A 16,754-nucleotide genomic window follows, 5' to 3' on the forward strand; every position below is an offset into this window, starting at 1 on the left:
GATTACCTTAAGTGCCCATAGCAATTGACCCACAGCATCAGGTCCAGATTTTCTGGAGGTGATGGGCTCAATACCTGTTCCCCAGGAACGAAAAGACTCAGAGAAGGGAGAGATGGGAGCCTTCAGGTAGGATACACAAGCATTTCATCCCAGAGACAGTCAGTGGATAATATTCAATTAGGGCAAATGGGGCACTGTCTCAGCAGCCCATTGTGTCCTAGTCAGCCCTTGCTTGCTCCCCTTTTTATTTACATCCAGCCTAGGTGGTGCTGTGGGTTAAACCACAGAGCCTAGGACTTGCCATTCAGAAGGTCGGCAGTTCAAATCCCCACAACAGGGTGAGCTCCCGTTGCTCAGTCCCTGCTCCTGCCAACCTAGCAGTTAGAAAGCACAAAGTGCAAGTAGATAAATAGGTACCACTCTGGTGGGAAGGTAAACGGCATTTCTGTGTGCTGCTCTGGTTCACCAGAAGCAGCTTAGTCATGCTCGCCACATGACCCAGAAGTTGTACGCCAGCTCCCTCGGCCAGAAAAACAAGATGAGTGCCGCAACCCCAGAGTCGTCCGCGACTGGACTTAATGGTCAGGGGTCCCTTTACTTTTACCTTTACCTTTACCTTTAGGGGGTGGAACTGACTGCCACCTCCCTTCACCTTCTTACCCTTGTAGAGCTCTGCAGGGTGGAAGATGGGAACGAAACAAGAATTTCTTGGCTCTGCCTATCATTGACTCTGGCTCCCCCTACTGTTGACCTCCCTGCTTTTCACCCTGCCAGTCCCAACAGGGCACCGGGCACCACTGGAGTGAGCAACCCTCCCATCGCTTCCTTTCGCCTTCTCTCTCTTGACTGATCATCTATATGCAATTGAACAGCCGCCGCCAGGGGTCTCAGTGATGGAAGAATGGAATGCGTTCTGCCTAAATGGGAAAACGGACACCATTTATTATAGGAACGGAAGGAAGGAAGAGAAGAGGAAGGTAATTTTAAGGAGGAAAGTTGAATGCATTCATTGACGGTTGTGGAAGGGGCTGTTTTGAACCGCAGGCCCAAAGGAGAGCTCAGAGGAGCAGTTGGGTGCAGGGATACCAAAGAAGGATGTCAAAAAACCACCAGTGATCAGTTCTAGTGCTTTATTAACGAAATTGGTAGACTTAGGGTGGATCTGCACTCGTGGTTTATAACGTCAATAAGGCATTATTAAAATGTAACATCAGGGGGCGCTGCAGAGCAACAAGTCCCTGGCAATAGGGAAACTGCATGTTAAAGGCAAGGTGACATTATAGAACGATACATCTAATATCGTTCTAATGACGTTTAAAAGATCGATATAGATCCAGCCTTGTAGATCAATGGCAAATCAGCCTGCCAGGTCTCCAAGCCTTTAAAGATGAGGGACAGACACCGTAGCAACGAGATGACTTGTCCACACCCAAGCGAAAGTTCATACATTCTTTATAAACAACGCAGCACAGTCAATTTGGCCAGAGTTTCCCATTGCTTCAACTGCCCAGATGATGGCATAGGTGGCAAATGCCCAAGTCTTACAGAGAGTTCCTCTCTCTGGGCTCAGAGCCCAGCGCCCCAAGTCCCCAGATAAGGATAGCAGCAAATCAAGCCATATCGAAGCAAGTGTATATAAATATATATGAGCTCGTTGCTGCAACAACTACCAATTAATTGTGGAGTTATCTTGACTATATCACCCTCGAATGAATAGATATAATTACAGAGGTAATTTTAAAGTATGTGAGCACAAGCGCACAGGTACGTGTGCATGTGTACACATAATGTGGGTGGATGTATATGCGTTTTGTATTTGAAATGCTTAATGTAGAAACAAAAGGATTTGTGGTGTAAACACTGGGGTTAATATTCAATATTAGCCATGTAAACCCACAGAAATCAATGTTCATACATTTCAATTGGTCTGCTCTGGGTATAACTTAGTTGGAGATCACCCGGTGTCATTAATTTTCTTCTTTATTGGTTTAAGAAAGTCATTAGCCTGCCTTGATAATTGTCTTCATGCCTTCTTGCATAATCAGATGTACGGTAATTTTATGTTTTCTTATACCAAAAGATGCAGTTCCTCAGTTTCCTGTAATTTACGGCTGCGACATAAATAGCAATGATCTGTCATCATAAAAAATTATAATGGAGGGGCAGAGCAGGGACCCAACTTGGAAGCTGCCTAAGGAGGACTGAGCATGCTCAGTGGGCCTGGAATGCAGATGGACTCTTAGGTGAATGGGAAACAGAGGGGATGGAATGGAGTGTCCTGCAAAAGGGGCACGTCTGGCTGGCTGTCAACTGGAAAGGAGAGCTCCGCAATGAATTATTTGGTTACAGATCTCGCTTGTTTCTTTTCTATGCTGTAAGTTAAATTTACATAATATAAACCTTTGAAATACACATTTATTTAAAAAAATAATTAAGACGTATTCAAATTTTCAAATCTTGAGCCATAAACAAAAGTACAATCACATTAAAAATTGCAATGGATTATTGGCTTTGCTGACATTGCCTTCATCTTCCAGGTGAACATAGCGGAAATGTGACTATCATTAAGTCACATTCTGATGAAGCAGTCCTTTTGCAATCATACAGTCCAAATCCTTACAGATGCTTCGTGTTATTGCTTGACTTGCTGTATTCAGTAAACTGTACCAGTCCACAGTGAAAGCATTCATTTCTGTCCTTTCAAAGCTTTGGGGTGGGCTTTTTGTTTGAAAGCAGTTTCGCACAGGAATAATCCAAGTTAGCACCCTTGAGCTCCTTCCAATAATGTGCCGCCACCATTCTTGCTGCCACTAGCGAGCGCTCTATTAAGTTCTTGAAGAGTCGGAGCAAAGGGGCAGCTGCGCTAGAAAAAGCTATCATTACAGTGGAGAAACTATAATTTCACGTACAGTACAGATGAAAAGAGGAGGCATGTCACCGGCTCCCGCTATTGTGTGCAAACAACAGCTCCAAAAGTCACATTCCGCACATTGCATACTGTTTCACACCTTGAAATGTTCCAAAGGCGCGCTGCCCTGAATTCTAATTAATTTTATGCACACAAATGCACACAATGAAACGGCTGTGATTGAATCTGCCTTTTTATGCATGAAGTATTTCAGATTTAAAATGCTGACGAGCTTGAGCACATGGAAGGGAGAGGGAGAGAGAAAGAGTAGGAGGAAGCATTTGTGCTCCAACATACAGCGACTTCAGCTACAATTGTTTTATTTTGTATACCACCCTTCATCCATAGATCTCAGGGCCGTTCACAACATAAAATGACAATATAAAAAAGAAAAATAAAATGCATAAAAAATGTTGGACAATGCTCTTGGGTCAACGTGGTGCTGCTTCAGATCGTGGCCCCTAGATGGCAGGAGAGAGAGAGAATCAGGCAAAGGGTAATAAAGGTAAAGGTAAAGGGACCCCTGACCATTAGGTCCAGTCGTGGCCGACTCTGGGGTTGCAGTGCTCATCTCGCTTTCTTGGCTGAGGGAGCCGGCGTACAGCTTCCGGGTCATGTGGCCAGCATGACTAAGCCGCTTCTGGCAAACCAGAGCAGCGCAAGAAAACAGCAGCGCAAGAGAAATGCAATTCCTGGTATCCCCAAGCTGCCCCCCTCCCAGGCTCATGTGTGGGCCATTCCTCCACCCACCCACCACCTAGTAGCTAAGTAGAAGGACAATAGCCGGAGAGGAGCTTGTGCGTGAGTTGGAAGCAGGCTGGAAGCTGGAGACCCAGAGACCTGCTTGCTCTGTGCTGGATCCAAAGCTGAGACTAATGGAGAAGCAATATATTTTGGGGGCATGAACGCTGTCAGCCCTTCCGCCTTCCACTTTGGTTGTATATATGTGTGAATAACACCGTGTATCCTAAATACATTGCAGTCTCCGTTGACCTTCATTCCAAGGAAACCGAGCCTGAGTAAGAGCTGCAACCCCTGGAATCTCTCGCTGCTCGGAGACTGGGATAGTGTGTCGCAGTTTTGAGCTAGAGAGCCCAATGGTCAGAGTCAGTATAAAGCAGCTTCCTGGGGTAGTGCTGTAACATGGGGGGCATGGGGGCAGTTGCCCTGACTGCAAAAAAATCAACACCTGTTTCCGCCTCAATACAGCTGCATGCTTCCGTTGCTGGGCTCCTTTGAAATTGACTTCTCCATGTGAACCAGGAAGTGACCTATCCAGACAATGAAACGACTCTTCTTTTCTTATCTCTTTGGCTGCAATCTCCCGGGTGACATGGGCACCATTAGGAGTTGAATGTGCATGTGTACTCCATCTGTTTCCCTCCCTTCCACCCATCCCTCTGCGCGGTTCTGGGCACTAGCAACCCACGATACGCCACTGCCCTGTGGTCTGAACTCCTTGATTCATATAGTCAAGAGGAGAAACAGGAAGGGTGGGAACAGGAGGGTCATGGGACCCAGGGATTATGTGGTGGGGGGGATAGGGGAATGGTGAGAAAAAGGCAGCTAGCAAGGGACTGAAAATTAATAGGCCAAGCAGGAGGAAACTTTTGTAGTTCAACTGGCTTTTCTAGAAGGACTCGTGAACCAGGTACATAAAGCTTGGAGGAGCCACTGGGTGATGAAGTTCTCAGCCCTGGGTAGATGGCATTAGCTAGCTGTCAGTGGTGCTTTCATCCCCTCCTTCATATAGAAAAGGAGAAGACACACCCAGACTTGTGAATGTAATAAATGACCTTACCTGCATCTCACTTGTGTAGTATTTATCAGTGACAGTGTGGCCTAGAAGATGGAGCGGCCCCCCAGGTCTCACCCACAAGGCGGTCATTCTCATTCATTCAAGTATAAAGCCCTGAGCTTAAGAGACCAGTTCCTTGGAGATAAATCCACTCCACTCTGTCATGTGGATGAGGGAATACAAACAGAGGCCCCGCAAATTTGCTAGTTGATTGCCTTTGCGAAGGCAGTTTGTGGCAATTTGAGAGTGCAGCCCGTTCTCTCGTAGTTTAATCATTTGCCAACATTAACGCTCAAAGGAACAACCACGAACACTATTGATCGGTTGCTATAATTAGCTTTGTTCCCCTTGGTAATTTGTTTAGTACTACATTTCTGAACAGCATTGCATGTAACAGAGACTCAATAGCAGGAGGTTATTAAAAAGTTTTCCCAAAAAACATTGGATCACGTTTGGTTTTTCACTAGCTCTGTGAGTTCAGCTAGGGATCAAGATGGAGAAGCTGAAGACATATGCCAATGGGGTGACTTCCATGCATTGTTGGACTACATGTCCCAGAAGCCCCAGCCAGTATGGCCAATGACCAGCCCTAGGATTAAGATTCTCACACACTCTACCAAAGGAGCTACTCAGCCTCAACATTCTGCCTGCTTCTCAGCATAGAAACCAATCCCTTTTGTGTTCTGGTGGGTGGGGGGCTGGTTTCACAAGACAATATGATAAACTGCAAGCTGAAAATTACTCACTTGTGGCTCTTTTAACTGTCTGTTTCAGAGGAAGAATTAATGCTTGCAAAACGTCACGGTAGGAATCGCAGCATCAAAATCCGCATCGATTTACACTTCAGCAAAACAAGTTGCCTCTCAGCAGGCAGCAAGTGCATAATTTCAATATGCACAATAACCAGTGATTTATGGTTGTTTTTGCCAGCCGTCACAATGCTGGCTCTGGGATTTTTAGGCCCTTGAGGAACCTCCAGGTGGTTCCCTTAAACTGGAGGGAGGTAGGATGTATGTATGCACCAAGGACGATTTCATAAGCCCTGGCCAGATGCAACAGGAAACTACATGAATGAGCATCAGACTCATCCATTTCCCATTCTTCATGTTGTTGTTTAGTCATTTAGTTGTGTCCGACTCTTCGTGACCCCATGGACCAGAGCATGCCAGGCACTCCTGTCTTCCACTGCCTCCCACAGTTTGGTCAAACTCATGCTGGTAGCTTCGAGAACACTGTCCAACCATCTCGTCCTCTGTCATCCCCTTCTCCTTGTGCCCTCCATCTTTCCCAACATCAGGGTCTTTTCCAGGGAGTCTTCTCTTCTCATGAGGTGGCCAAAGTATTGGAGTCTCAGCTTCAGGATCTGTCTTTCCAGTGAGCACTCAGGGTTGATTTCCTTCAGAATGCATAGGTTTGATCTTCTTGCAGTCCATGGGACTTTCAAGAGTCTCCTCCAGCACCATAATTCAAAAGCATTAATTCTTCGGCGATCAGCCTTCTTTATGGTCCAGCTCTCACTTCCATACATCACTACTGGGAAACCATAGCTTTAACTATACGGACCTTTGTTGGCAAGGTGATGTCTCTGCTTTTTAAGATGCTGTCTAGCATCTTAAAAAGCATTCTTCATATTTTCCCATTAAGAGAAGACTGAATGCTCTCACTTTCTTCTTGCAAACCAACCACAGTTCCCTGTGACATTGGAACTCGGGGAACTGTGGCTTAAGCTGCCCTTCTTTACAGAGGGCAGTCTTCTATGTGAAGGGCTGCCTGGTCCAACCCAGTTTTTAGATAAAGGATTGTAAGAAGGCAAGTGCCACACTGGAAGTTCATACCCCCAGCTCAGGGCTCAGGGCCAGTGTCTTGAGATGGAAGGCTAAGGTGTTCATGTGTCCTACTTTACAGAGGATGGTCCTCTGTTTGAAGGAGACCTCCCTTTGAAGACCCTAAGAATACAGAACAGGGTCCTTGATATTGCCCACCTGGACAGAAAACCATGCAACAAGACAAGCTACCTGGTCATGGTCTTCCCCACAGTAGTTAGATGTATTGCATTTCTATTTAAACGGCACCTTACTGTGATTTGTTTAAACCACAGCTGGTGAGAACAAGCCAGGATCTGAAACCCTTTCTTAACCTTCTACCCCTTCTTCCACAACCTCCCACCGGCTTCCCTGCCTCTCTAGCACCACAAAACTTTAACCAGTGACAGCCTGAGATCCTCCTGCTTGCTCTGCTCCTCTGTGACATCACAGCAGCTCAGCCAATCACTGCCAGAGGTTCTGCCACTATGAACCCCCACAGAATCCTTCACTTTGTTGCAAAATTCATGGGATATTTGGTTTTTCCATACAAAACATTCTTCCCGGCCTCTTAAATAACTGGAAAAACAGAACAACATTGTGAGAGGCTAAAAGTATCCCCCATTCCTCCCCCCTAATTGTTCCCAATGTCTGTTAGGCTATTTTGTCATCAGGAAATGTGAGTGGCAGCAAGATGCTTCACATTGTCTCGTTGGTGACAAAGGGATTTGGCACAACAGATTGTTACATCTCCTTGCAGTGTATTTACCATCTCTTTCTTCTGTCCGGACAGACATTTAGGCTCTTGCAAATGTAGGTTTTGGCATTCTGTGAGGTCCTATTTAGCTGATGGAACATAACGAAGCCCAAGGTGTCAGTACCCATCATGTACACAGTTGCCGGAGCAGCCTTGTTTTGCAGAAGAGTTTTCAGTGGCTCCATAGCATTGGTTTCAAGTCATTTTCTTCTCTGTGCTTTTTTCCTTTAGCTTTTGTATGATGTTTTAACAGAGCTGTTGTTCTTATCTTTTTCTTTTTCAGTTGTAAAGTGGTTTGCAGGAGAAATTGGAAGGATCTCAAAAGAGAAGATAGACAGGGATTGGAAGGTGTTTAAAGGATACTTGCAAAACCATATTGAAAAATCAGAACTCCTATTAAAATAAACAAGTTCCGTTTTAAATACTGAAATACTAAATAAGATGGATAACAATGTGTAATAGAAAAAGAAGCATGAAATTAGGTTAAAAGTGTGTGAAAGAAAGTAATAGAAGTGGAAAGAAATTGCAATTGAGTAGATTGGAAGTCTAACACAAAGGTGGGGTGAGGGGTGGTGGATGGTGATGGGAAAAGGAATTATCTGTGGGACTGAATGTAGGTATGTTTGTCTATATTTAAGGATTGCATGAAATGTATGTTTGTATGCTTGTATGCTTGTATATTCACAATATGTGTGTATTAATGCTGAATTATTTTAACAATAAAAACTTGTTATTAAAAAAAAAGTAAAGTGGTTTGCAGACCTTTGTCTGGAAAACCAGCATATAAACACCAAAATATAATGAATGAATAATGGAATCCAAATCTGATACAGCAGACGACTAATAACAGAACTCATTGTTCTTTGTTTTGGTGAACATTCCATGGCTTCACAGCAGTTCAGCCAATCAGCAGCAGAGGCGGCGGCGGCACCAACATCACAAGTGCAATAGAGACCATGCAGAAAAATCCTTTGGCGATGCTGCTAGCAACTAAATGCACTATGTAATTGCTTATTCTTACCTGGCTAATAGCAGAAAGGGCTTCTGTTGAATCTGCTGCATGGTGCAAACATTTCCCTTGTGGGAAGAATAAATTGATTGCCGCATTAGAGTAAACCCATAACTGCTGTTGAAACTGTGCAGGGTGTATATAACTTAATTGTTCAGCATATGAGACAATAAAATCAGAAAGGGCTACAAGACAAAAGAAAAAGCTGCAGAGGAAATAACAGGTAGGTAGGGAGGAATGAATTTCTAGGTCCTTAGAGACACAGCCAAATCAGCTCCATTCATTCATTCAATACATTTGTTCAGAACACGTTCAGTACAATATGCAGAACGTTCATACAACAACAAGCATAGTTCAGAAGTGTCAGAAAGGGGTAGGGTATGACTAAAGTGGGAAGAAGCCAGTGAGGGAAATATGAGCAAAGAAGATTAGACAGGAGAGAACTAGAGTATGAAAGGCAATTATGTCAAAGCATCTGTAACAGAAACGTAGAATGTTGGTGTGTGTTTTAATCTGTGTTTAGTTTATCGCTCATTTCAATTACTTTTTCAGTTGTTTATAAGCATTTTTACAGATAATTTCATTCTTTCTCTAAACTGCTTCGGGGTTTTCTTTTAAACCATCAAGCAACATATAAATTCTATGGGATAAATTAATAAAGGAAGAAAATGATGGTTGCTTAGCACAGAATTGCAAGCTAACCGTGTTGAGAAAATCAAATTAGAAAAACTAGACTTTCAAGAGAAATGAACATGAATTCTTAGGGATCTTGATACTTGTCACATGCCATTTCATGACAGGGTGAGGGATCTCATTCTTCTGTGCGTAGGGTGTTATAGAGGACAAATGGACAAACAGACAGACAAACCCCTTTTCCAAAATATATAGTAGATTATCCTTCTAGAAAACCACAAATCTCAATATCTGATGGCCCAAGTCTGCCCCAAAAGGAAGATAAAATGCCATTGGGACCACTGGCGATAATGCAGGAGCAAGAACCACACTCTGTTTTCCCATGCCTGGAACATCACCAAAGTAAAGTAATTTTGTACCCAATCAATTCTAACAGGCCTGTGAAGCCCTTTCAAGGCTGTGGAAGGAATCTTGTAGCCAGGGATGAGTGAATCTGTATTTTTCTGGCCCATGTCATTCCAGACATTTTTACACACCAAGTGATTCCATTCCGTTTCCACATTAACTGTGGGATTTCTGTACACAAATTATTTTTTTAGTGTGTTTTCTCTCTAAATTCAATTGAAATGTGAGTTTCCTTTCAAGATACATATTTGGTTTAATGTTTTTGATCAATCAAAACTGCCAAGAACTGGATCGTAACATAAGAAGCACAGGATCCAGGAGTCGGCTGCAGGATCAGACCATTTCACTGAGGGATTTTCAACAACCAGATCCTTCAAGCAGCCCAAATCTTAACATTAATGGTATGTGCTGTTTCTCTCAGCCCAAGGGAAGAGAATTATAGCAGTGCATCCCTCCCTCCTGTTCCCATTGCAAGAGAAAATAATTGGTCCTTGTTCTCCATACAGCAGTGGTTTGGAGTTTTGGAAAAAGCTTATGCTTGCCCCTGTCGCTCTTCAGGTCACAGGGAATGGGTTTTTCTACTCCCTCGAGGGAACCCATGTTGTACGGATTATGTTCTATTTGCTAATTATCTTCCCATTCTCTGTGCTGTCTCCCGCCTCCAAAAGAATCCAAGTTTACAGATTGAATGAAGCACTTAAACATTCCAGGTGATTCAGGACCAAGGATAGCAACCCACCATCTCCCTTGTTTTATTCTTGATTTTCCAACTAATAACAACACAACATCCAATCTGCATTTGTCTCCATATGACATCCTTGCCTTGACATTCACGTTGCCATCTCCCCTCTTACGATCGGTTTCTAATATGCAGCTTCTTTTTGTTTTCCAAGCAGCACACGGCAACACGTGTTTTCAAAGAGATGACAAAATTGCGGCAATTAAGAGTATCAGATCGATGTGTACGTGCAGCTGGTCTCATTTGCAATTCTCTGCCGGGTTTGCACGAAGGCTGCCTCAGGTGTGCAAATCGGAATGGTTGCATTTACATTGCTTTGCCCCAGCCCCATTAGGTGCCTGGCTCACACCCCTTTAACCACAGTGCCCCTTTTAAAAAAAGTTACCTCCCCAATGAGACTCTCCAAGCTATGGGAGGGCTGCAGGCCAGTGTCACATAATGCCACTACAAATAGTTCCAGTTTCAATCCTCGAGAGCCAGTGTGGTGTAGTGGTTAAGAGCAGTAGACTCGTAATCTGGTGAACCGGGTTCGCATCTCCGCTCCTCCACATGCAGCTGCTGGGTGACCTTGGGCCAGTCACACTTCTTTGAAGTCTCTCAGCCCCACTCACCTCACAGAGTGTTTGTTGTGGGGGAGGAAGGGAAAGGAGAATGTTAGCCGCTTTGAGACTCCTTCGGGTAGTGATAAAGCGGGATATCAAATCTAAACTCTTCTTCTTCTTCTTCTTCTTCTTCTTCTTCTTCTTCTTCTTCTTCTTCTTCTTCTGCATTTCCAGATAGCACTGGGTGTGGGAAGGAGGCAGTAACCCTGTCTAAAGCTCTGAAGAGCTGCTGCCAGCCTGAGCTCTACTGTGATGGCCTGGGACATGGGCTTGGACTCGGAACCAGAGGAGTCTCAGTCTGCACCGGATCCTTTGCCTCAGGCATCATCTGAACCAAATCTGGGGCTTGATTCTGAAGAGCCCCAGTCTGCACAGGTTCCCCTGCAACAAGCACCAGCTGGGCCGAGTCAGGGGCCTGAGCCTGCCTCAGGATGACCTCGTTGCCTTCAGCTGGGCCATCACTTACAGCTGCTCCACTACTGGTTGGGTCAGGGGAGGCTGAGGCGGTCCCTGGGTCTAGTAACCCACTGACGTCTCCCTAGCTGCAGAAACTAAGGTCTGAGAGAAGGAAAGACCTGAGTACTCGCAGGAGGAGTGCTCATTTTGGGGCAAAACAGGGAGGTGAGTTGCCGGGGGATCAGGACCGGCCGTTACCCTGACAAAAGGCTGTCTGACGCCGCCCCAGGTTGCAGGAGCAACATTGCTGTATGCCGGATCCTGCCTGAGATCCTGTACCTGTCCTTGCCTTGTTTCCTGCCTCGTGTCTTGCCTTGACCCTGTCGGACTGACTCCTAGCAGAACCTTCAGATTCTGGACCGGACCTGGACTGCATTTCTCGGGTTACCCCCGGGCCCAGCACATCTACTCTACACAGGCTGGAAGCTGCTCTTTGGGGGTTCAGGAACATTTTCTTCCTGTCTGAACAAGCCTTTGAGACAATGAGTTAAATGAAGACTTTCTTAATGCAACAGGCTTTGGGGAACTTGCTGCTTTTAATGAAAGGGCTGGTGCCATGCTGTTTTTGTTGTAATTATCTGTATGCTTTAATAGATCATATATACAGAGAGCGTGAGAGTGTGCGTTGTTGGCATCCACCTGTCTTGAGAGATGATGAAGTGCGCCGCTAGGAGTGATGTCAAACTGCTGAGTTAGCAGAACAGAAGTGACCTTCCCAGAGTGCAAGCCTGGGCAGTGTGTATGGAAGTCCTGGGCTGCCCAGATGACAAGACCCCTCTCTTGGCTCCACTAATGTGGTCCAGAAAAAAAGCAGAGTGATACATTTAGCACCAGCTTGGCCGTGGGAGTTGCCGGCAGGAGGCATACAAGGTCTTAGGGATTTGTGTAGGGTCTACTCCTGAGTCTTTTCTTCTCTGTAAAGAAAGCAAAACAACATAAAGTACAGTCACAGTAAAGCAGCTGACCTACTTCAGCAGAGGTCCTGCATAGCTCTGGTCCCTTCAGGGGGCAAGTATCCCAGATTTAGAAATGGATTCTGAAGGCAGTATCTGGGTCAAGCGACGATCTCAGAACTTTGTGGGAGCGAGAGCTTGACATTATAGTAGATCCAAAAGACTGGGATCTTTGATGGAACAAGCAACCCTTCAAAAACAGCTCTGCAAGTGATAGGGAGATTTCGCCTAAAGTTATTCTCAAAGGGTACCTTACTCCCAGAAAATGGTCATCTTTTTTTTTTTTAATGATATTTATTGAAAAATTTTTAGAATTACAAAAGAAAACAAGGTAGAAAAAGAGAAAGAAAAAACAAAGAAAAACCAAACCAATCAAACAATACAAATTAATAAAAATCAAAATCAAAAAATAGCACAACACGATCAAAAGACAAAAATATACCACAAACATTTAAAAACAAATCCAATATTCTCAAATCCTTAACTGTCATTACCTTCTTTCTTTGACCTCCTCCTCCTCCCTTTTTTTGTGTCCTAGTTGTTAATTGTCTCAGCAAATCCTTTCCATATTTCATAATATTCTGTCATTACATTACCTTAATCTATTTTAATCTTATCTTACTATAAAAAACCTTAAAACCTAAAACTTAAATCTTATTTTTACCAACTTCTCATAACCATAATATTCTTACATAGTTCTTTAAACATTTTTGCTAAAGCCAAATAATTTCGTTCCAACATTATTCTAACATTCATCAATTTTATAAAACAATCCTAATAATAAAAAAAGAAATAAAAAAAAAATCCAATCTTCATCCAGCGTCTCTTCCTCCTGGTCCCGGGTTTTGTCAGTCCTTTTTATCTCATCAGTCTAGCGCATTAACCTGGTAATCTTATATCCGAGGCCCTTAAGTCCCTTCCATGTCCCTTCCGCGGCTCTTCTTCATATTTATAACTGTATTTTCCTTTGTCTCCTGCTCCTTTCACTCGTGGGAGCTCCAGCTTAGCAATGTTTTTGACCCTTCTCGACAAATCAGCCCCTTTTCCATAGTCCACACTAAACTCCATGTGGTATTTAAGAACATGTTTCAAAGTCTCTCCAAAATTAAGAGCCCCCACAACCCCAAACATCTCACGGCCCATTGCCAGACTTGAAAAGTCCAAACATCCCTGCATAGGGGGGTCTATCCAACCCCCCATTTCCAAACCAAACCAAACTTTATCTTTCCAAATCTGGCTTTTTCCAAGTTCATTTGTCAAATCCAAGAGCTCATGTTCCTGCTGGGCCACAGCTCCCTCCATCTCTGGCGCCCAAGATTCAGCAACATCCTCTTCCCTCATCTGTTCTGTCAGGGCAGAAAATGGTCATCTATATGTCCCAGGTTCCTCTCCCACATGTGTTGGTGGGGGTGCCATTCAGGGCCATGAGCTTCTTCTTAGGACCTTCACTGGCCCTCCTTTGCACCTCGAGCACCTGGCTGGAATGTCCCTTCAGTTCTGAAAATGCTTCCTGGTTCCCTGGAAGGACAATGGAGAAGGGGTGCAGATTTGGGTGTATATAAACTAGCCTGATGATCAGAAGGCTGATCACCGAAGAATTGATGCTTTTGAATTATGGTGCTGGAGGAGACTCTTGAGAGTCCCATGGACTGCAAGAAGATCAAACCTATCCATTCTGAAAGAAATCAGCCCTGAGTGCTCACTGGAAGGACAGATCCTGAAGCTGAGGCTCCAATACTTTGGCCACCTCATGAGAAGAGAAGACTCCCTGGAAAAGACCCTGGTGTTGGGAAAGATTGAGAGCACAAGGAGAAGGGGACGACAGAGGACGAAATGGTTGGACAGTGTCCTTGAAGCTACAAACATGAGTCTGACCAAACTGCGGGAGGCAGTGGAAGACAGGAGTGCCTGGCGTGCTCTGGTCCATGGGGTCACGAAGAGTCAGACACGACTAAATGACTAAACAACAACAACAACAAACTAGCCTACAGAATAACAGTGAAATTGAACCTCCACTACTCCGTCCACTTTTGCCTCTGTCATGCACACCACTGGCATGTGGGCCCCAGAAGACTCACCAGAAGCAAATGCGGCTTTTGAGGTTCCCAACTCCTGAGATAGATTGCCAAGTAAACCAACGTTGCTCAACAAGAAGTTTGGGAACAGATTGTTTTCTGACTCCGCACCGCGCAATAGCAGCGTTGGTAGAGCGAGCGCCTTTCCGTTGCTCTAATCTGCTGTCACCATGGAAAGAAAAGAAGATGACTGCAAAATTGTCTCCGCTAACACTTCTGCATTAAGATCACGCTTTCTGCATGACAGCTGGCAGTGGAGACCACCTGCCCTTGCGGAAAAAGGGCAGGAATGAGATTGAAGTGTTAACTCCCGCCACTTAAAAGTGCAAGAAACAGACGAGCCAGATGAGCCCATGGACTTTTTTTGAGATGTTTCTCATCGCTGTCAGAAAAGCAGCTCAGGAGAGGAGATGGAAAAATGAAGGAGGACGACGGGGCATCCAATGACCTAAAACAGAGAGGGAGGTTCCTTCCTGCCTAAGTGTCCCTGTTGGAATTCATTTTGTTAGTTTTGGCCAAGTTCAAACGCAGCCCTCTGGCTGGAAAAGATTACCCCACCAGCCAGAAACAAAATGTTGAAAATTATATGGCACATTTGTGTTTTAGAGGCGAGGATTGTGCTTTCCTGGTAGAGATGTGGGGCTCTATGTGGGGCTACCTTTGAAGGTGACCTGGAAACTACAACTAATCCAGAATGCGGCAGCTAGACTGGGAACTGGGAGCAGCCACCGAGACGATATAACACCGATCTTGAAAGACCTACACTGGTTCCCAGTACGTTTCCGAGCAAAATTCAAAGGGTTGGTGCTGACCTTTAAAGCCCTAAATGGCCTCGGTCCAGTATACCTGAAGGTCCAGTACCAATGGCCTTCTGATGGTTCCCTCACTGCGAGAAGCCAAGTTACAGGGAACCAGGCAGAGGGCCTTCTCGCCAGTGGCACCCACCCTGTGGAACGCCCTCCCTTCAGATGTCAAAGAGAAAAATAACTACCAAACTTTTAGAAGACATCTGAAGGCAGCCCTGTTTAGGGAAGCTTTTAATGTTTACTAGGTTATTGTATTTTAGTATTTTGTTGGAAGCTGCCCAGAGTGGCTGGGGAAACCCAGCCAGATGGGTCGGGTATAAATAATAAATTATTATTATTATTATTATTATTATTATTATTATTATTATTATCAGGTGCCTGAGTTGGGCTCTCAAAGAGCAACACGGGTGCTGGTTGGAGCAGGAAACAGATTTACTTAGCAACCATTTGTCTTTCATGAGCTTTCTGGAGAAATTGACAATGGAATGCAAGGAAAGGAACTTGCAGGCTCTGGAAGCAATTAATCATAGAGACAGGCTCATTTTCTTTCTTTTTTTGAAAAACAAAACAAAAACGTAGCTGGAATTTCTATTAGAGAGACCCACTTGCTCTTAAAATCAAGACGTTACTCCCTTTTCACAACAAAGAAATTAAAGGCACTATCCATACAGCTCTGCTGTACTTTCACACTGAATTATCACAGATACTGCAGTATATTTCCCTTCAGGTTTTCTTTCAACTCTCCAAGAAACCCAAACGTTGCTTTTTCTTAAGCCGTACAATTTTGTTTCATTTATTTATTTTGCAAAATCCTGCTCACTCACTCATCCCTATGAATCCAAACCAAATGGTGTTCTGGGGGTTTTCCGAGGCAGAAAATGTGAGCTTGTAATCAAAACATGGAGAGGAGGATTGGAATTTCCAGTTCCGTTTCCAACTGGAAAACAGCAAGAGTCATTTCAATCTGTGTCACTATTTCACAAGTAAACGCTTATGTCACTAATGTTCAGGCTGGCCAAAGCTATAGGAGCCTAAGAAGGGGCCTGCTAAATCAGGCCAGGGGCCCAAACTGCGCCAGCATCGTGTTCTCACAGTGAACAAACCACTGAGCCTCTTGGGCTTGCCGATCAGAAGGTTGGTGGTTCGAATCCCCGCGACGGGGTGAGCTCCCATTGCTCTGTCCCAGCTCCTGCCAACCTAGCAGTTTGAAAGCATACCAACACAAGTAGATAAATAGGTACCACTGTGGTGGGAAGGTAATCAGTGTTTCCGTGCGCTCTGGCTTCCGTCACAGTGTTCCATTGCACCAGAAGTGGTTTAGTCCTGCTAGCCACATGACCCAGAAAGCTGTCTGTGGACAAACGCCAGCTCTCTCGGCCTGAAAGCGAGTTGAGCACCGCAACACCATAGTCGCCTTTGAGTGGACTTAACCATCCAGGGGTCCTTTACCTTTACCTTTTTACCTTAGAGTAGGGACTTTTCCCTAGTTGTGCCCCAGTTGTGAAACTTGCTCCTCCTACGACAGGGATGGGGAACCTTCAGCCCATAGGCCAGAGTTAGCTGACCAGACCTTCCAATTTGGCCCGCAAGGCCATTTTGGGAAAGCCACACCTGATGCAATATATGACATTGGGTGATGGGTTGGCAAGGATGAGGATTCAAAAGAATGTATATGCAAGGAATGATTGCTAGGTAGTGGAAGTGTATGGGAATTGTTTCTTTTATGTATTTTTAGAAGCTGAAAAGCAGAGTTAAACACACACACACACACACACACACACACACCATTCCTTTTCCTGGGGAATTCTGGG

This window comes from Podarcis pityusensis (genome assembly GCF_964106645.2).
Source record: "Podarcis pityusensis genome assembly, chromosome: 10".
NCBI classification, from domain to species: Eukaryota; Metazoa; Chordata; class Lepidosauria; order Squamata; family Lacertidae; genus Podarcis; species Podarcis pityusensis.